Here is a 5,655-nt window from a genome sequence, read left to right as displayed (position 1 = left end):
AGTGGGGTATTTTCCAGAATATCATCGGCGAAAACGAATAGACTATCTCCGAGCACTGAGCTCGAAGACAGTGAAATAAGTCTCAACATGCCGTCAACTAGTGACGTCATTTCGCTTCAAGACATAGAAAACGTTTCTTTTTTTTTGCATGCAGGCGGAACGTTAATTGTTGAGAATGGCGAGACAAAACGTGTTGTGGTGTTTCTAGGGCTTAAAGAAAAAAAAAGAGCGCTATTTGTGAAGAAATGCGTTGTCGTCGCAGAAGACATGACAGTCACCATTAGCAGCCGTCAATATCGCTTAGCCAAGTCGCCTGGCAAAGCAGATACCATCATTTAATGGGCAGAACTTCTGGAGGACATAGAAAAGCTGCAAGTGTGTTCATGTTGTCCCAATGCGTCAGCAGGCAGACTCGTGAGAAATTACTACGAAGTGCTCACAGATACCCCAATGTGTGGTCTCTGCTCGAAGCTTTGGCTGCAGATGTGTTAACAGGTTTCATTAGAGGAACTCCAGAAGAAGCAGAGGGAAGACAGGCTCAAGAAAATGGCCGCACGCGTAGCTCTTTGACGGTCTAAGTTGCTAAAGAATGTGACTGACATGAAAAAAAAAAGCTGACTACTTAACCAGACAGAAGCCACTAGATTGCGCCACATAGTTGTAATTTATTTTCAAGCCAGAAAAAAACAGCCACAAAAGAGGATGCCAGACATTGTAATTGGGTTTTTCGCGTCTAAAAGTCTATTGCGAACGCACACCAACTAGCAACTAACCAACAGACTCGTATGTTATGCTATATATATCAAGCATTGTTTATTGTGGGCAGTTTAGAAAACCATAATTTACTGCATTTGCCTTACACCGCTAAATATTACGCAGTATTAAGTTTCTGCGGCCGCACAACAAATCTCGATAATATACTGTTGGCAAAGCTCTTTCAGAACGGCCGCCACGGCGTCTTGCCACGACGACCCCGCATTTTCGTCTGCTAGCGGATGCTTGTTGCGCCGCCAGTGCTACTAAACCGGAAGCTGTCCCGGCGCCGTGTGACGAGTAGTCTGACGCGTAGAGTTTTGCAACTTACCTAGTCTAGAAACGTTGCCATCACCCCCAACGTTACTAGATATTTCTTTCAGTTCTCAAACTCCGCCGGTGCGCGTGACGCCTTCCCCTTGAGCGCCACGTGGGGGCGCGCGCGACACTTCGGTTCGAACTGTCACGGTGGATGGACGTGTTTTTTGAGCGCTCCCAATCGACTGCGCAGATAAGTTGGTTTGCATGTTTTGAGCTTGTCTTTATAATTATAGGGCAGCAAATAAAATCTCTGTAGCACTTATTTTATTGTACGGCTTTTTCTGGGGCCAGACACCAGGTATTTATTAGTTTGAGTGTGCGTGTGCGTGCGTTTTTTTGTTTTTGTTTTTTTGTAGTTTTCTTTTTTTTTTTTGCCACCCCGTGGGAGACGTGCACGTACATTTAACACGCAAATTTTTGTAATAGAGCTTAGACTATCTCTTTTTCGTAGGGCAGGGCTTGAGTTTTGTAATTATCGAGTGAGACAAGTCATAGGGACTATTTGTGTCGGAAAGACATGGCTAAAAAGACTGTGAAGTGTTCAGGATGTGGGGTTGCTTTCAATGTGGACACAAGTGGAGAAGCGGAAGGAAAAGAGGCTGACGCGAAGTGTAGGCAATGTGAGGTCGAGGAAAAAATGGAGAAAATGATGGTTACCCAGAGTGACCTGCTGATGAAAATCACCGAGCTCGAGACTGCATTGGAGATAGAGCAAGAGAAAACGAGGGCTACGGGAGAAAAGCTGAAGTCTGCGAGGAAGCACTAGCCAAGGTAAACAGAGGAGCGGCCTACGGAGAGAACAGTAGGGAACCGGCAACCAGAACTGCGGAGAAGAAAGAGCAAGCAAGCTTAGAAAAAACAGGTTCGGCCGGTTCATTCGTCGCAAGCCCCAGCTTCAGCGAAGTAGTGATGGGGCTGGGAGGGGACAAAGCAGCTGGCGTCACGGGTGCAAGTCACCCCCTGGAGTTTTTCAAAGCACTGGGGTTTACCGACAGTGAGGGCAAAATAGACTTTAAGCGGGTAGAAATTCTAGAAGGAGGTTATCTGATTGGTGGCTAAAGTCAAGGCACGAGTGAAAATTAAACCCTTCACTGCAAAGTACGAATTCTCAACCTCATTATTTAAAAGAAAAAAAAGAAATCTAGTTTTTTGGTTCATTAAGTTTTACAGTTTGGTGGCGCTAGCTACCGCCCGACTTAAAGGGTACAGCCATATCCATCCATTCATCCAGCCCGGCTCGGTGAGAGGTGAGCCCAAGGAGGAGCCGGACTGCACGGCCAACGTTGCTAAAGACGACCGCGGCGTTTTGGTTATTTATTTATTTTTTTATTTATACAAATACCCTAAGGGCCCAAAGAGGGCATTACATAGGGGGGGATGCAAGTGAGTTTACAAAAACGAGGTGTGTACATATAATGGTAAAAAATGCACACAAAAACCATGAAATACTTTAGGTGACATTATAAAAATAGAGCACAATGCGAAGTGGTAACGAGAAAGTTTGGGACAAAAATACACAAGGCAAATACAACAGTAGTGACAAGTTCACAAGATATGCGAATATATTGGGCTAAGGAGGGTTTCCATCGAAAAACACTGTTAGAGCAGCTTGAAATAGAGTTGATTCTGTAAGCGACACTAGAGATGAGGGCAAGGAATTCCATTCTGTAATTGATAACACTAGCGGCGAATTTTGATACAAGTTCGTTCGTGCAAATATTGGTTTTATTTTATGAACATGGTCTCGCCGAGTAGATACATTGGGAGCAGGCAGAAGGTTAGCTCGAGCAAATGTGGAGTTTCCATGATGAAGATTATGGAAAAACACCAGACGTGCAAATTTTCTGCGTGAGCCAAGACTGACAAGATTTAGCCTTTTCTTCAAGGCAGATACACTTACGTAGTGAGAATATGAAGACATGATAAATCGGGCTGCTTTATTTTGAACTGATTCGAGTAGATTGGACAAGTAAGCGTGATGAGGGTGCCAAATTATAGAGGCATATTCCAAAGAAGGCCTTATGAGTGAGATATACGCACGAAGCCTCGTATCAGTGTTTGCGACATGTAGGCGTCGTTTAAGGTATCCTAGTTTTTTGCATGCTTTGGAGGTACGTGTTCAATGTGCGCATTCCAGTTTAAGTTTGACGTAAAAAGTACACCAAGGTATTTAATCGAGGATACTGAGCCAATGTTAGCACCACGTATTTTATATTGATTAGCGTTCTGGCGAATAGTTGAAGCGAATTGCACGTGTTTAGTCTTTGAAATATTGATTTCCATTTGCCATATGTTGCACCATTCTGTTAGCCTATTTAGGTCTAATTGTAGAGAAATGACGTCACTGTTGCTGGTTATGGGTTTGTAAATGACGCAATCGTCTGCGAAAAGGCGTATTTGAGATGCGAGATTAACGGCTATGTCATTTATGTATATCAAAAATAATAATGGGCCAAGGACGGAGCCTTGGGGAACTCCCGAGATGACGTCAGCACGGGTAGAAAAGCAATCTTGCAAACTGATTACCTGAAATCTATTACTAAGGAATTCTTCAATCCATCGCGTACAGTTGTAATCAAGTTGTAAATTTCTGATTTTAAGTTTGAGGCGATTGTGAGGCACGCGATCAAATGCTTTAGAAAAGTCAATGAAGATGGCGTCTATGTAAAGTTGATTGTGTATTGAAGTGTGAATATCTGTGACGAGTTCGAACAGTTGAGTTTGACATGAGCGATGTTGACGGAATCCATGTTGGTTATCAAGAAGCAAGTTGTTTTGGTTGAGGTAAGTTATAATGTGGGTATACAAAACATGCTCAAGCAGTTTGCAGGAGATGCATGTTAGAGAAATTGGTCTGTAGTTGGTGGGATCTGTGGAGTCACCTGATTTAAAAACTGGAATCACTAAGGCAGATTTCCAATCTTCTGGTACGCATCCTGTATCCAGCGATTGTTGAAATATTAAAGATAGCAATAAAGACGAGTATTGGGACGTAAATTTTAGAAGTTTGGCGCTTATACCATCCGGACCGGGGCTGGTTTTATTAGGGAGCCTGTCAATGGCACGAGATATGCCATTTTGTGATATTACGATGGGCAAGAAAGGGTACTGGATGAGCGGTTGATGAGATATATGAGCATCATGAAGTGCGTGTTCCCTAGTAAAAACGTCGGAAAAACATTTACGAAACTTGTTTGCGCTATCTATAATGCTCAAAGTCACGCCATTTTCAGTAAGTAAGGGAGCTGCATGATTATGTTTGGGGTTTACAACTTGCCAAAACTTTTTTGGGTCAGTTTTCAGCATATTTGGAAGGATAGAGTTGAAGAATTCGTTTTTGGCGTTAGCAATAGCTGTTTCTGTAAGACGTGATATGTTCTTGTAGTTTTCCCAGTCTGCTTGAGTCTTTGTCCGAGAAAACTTTCTGAAAGCTCTTTTTTTCTTGTTTATGCATTTTTTTACATCGTGGTTAAACCAGGGGTCGTTCGGCCTTGAGGTGATGGTTATCTTAGGTATACAGTTAGCTTCAACTTCCTTCAGTCTGTCTCGAAACAAACACCAATTGTCATTTGCAGATCTATTTTGGAATTCATTTGAAAAGTCTGCGGCAAATGGTGCTAAAATGGCCATCATTTTTTCAGTATTAGCGCGAGCGTAACTGAGAATACACTTCTTCATTTTCTTTTGTACGGTGGATTTCAGTGCAAACGAGCAGTGTACGACATTATGGTCACTTATTGGATCAAGCACTCGGACTTCACTGAATTCAGGATGATTTGTCAAGATTAAGTCTAAGATATGATTGCCTCGTGTTGGTTTTTGTACAACTTGAGATAAATGATGAAAATGCAGAGTATGCAAGAAATTAACACATTCAGATCTATTGCTGTTTTCTTTCAGAGAAGAGTTTGACCAGTCGATATAAGGGTAGTTAAAGTCTCCCCCTACTATCAAAATGCATTTCGGATATTGAGAAAAAATATGTTCAATGGCGGTATTAAATAAGTGTACAAAGTCTGACCGATTGTCAGGCGGGCGATAGCATGCAACAATCACACACTGCGCATGACCAATACGCGCGGTAATCGCAACTAGTTCTAGGGGAGTATCGACAATCAAAAGTGAAGGATTATAATCTCCTCTGATAGCAATGATAACTCCGCCTCCTCGAGAATTTTCCCTGTCTTTGCGAAATATCTTAAAAGACGGGTGCAGAGCTAGTTCACTGTCCGCGACGTCGCTGGATAGCCAGGTTTCAGTACCAATTATAACATCAGCAGAGCAAGTATGCATCAGTGCCTTTAAACTGTCTAGTTTGTGATACAGGCTGCGGAAGTTGGCCAAAAGTAACGAGACAGTATTTGAAGATACAGCTTTGGATTTTTCTGCAAGTTTTTGTCAAGTACGCGATGACTGGTTGCGTGTAGGAACTTCTACGATGTTATCTTTGACAGGGTCATATCGGTAGATGGAGCCTTTCAAGTGCAGAGAGTTATAACGTATAGAAAATGGTTCTGTTCCTTCACGATTACTCCTGGCATATTCACGCAATTTTCTGCGAGCCAACTGAACTTTGGAAGA

Source organism: Rhipicephalus microplus, chromosome 1 (assembly GCF_043290135.1).
Source record: "Rhipicephalus microplus isolate Deutch F79 chromosome 1, USDA_Rmic, whole genome shotgun sequence".
Classification (NCBI taxonomy): domain Eukaryota; kingdom Metazoa; phylum Arthropoda; class Arachnida; order Ixodida; family Ixodidae; genus Rhipicephalus; species Rhipicephalus microplus.
This window is presented reverse-complemented; position numbering follows the sequence as displayed.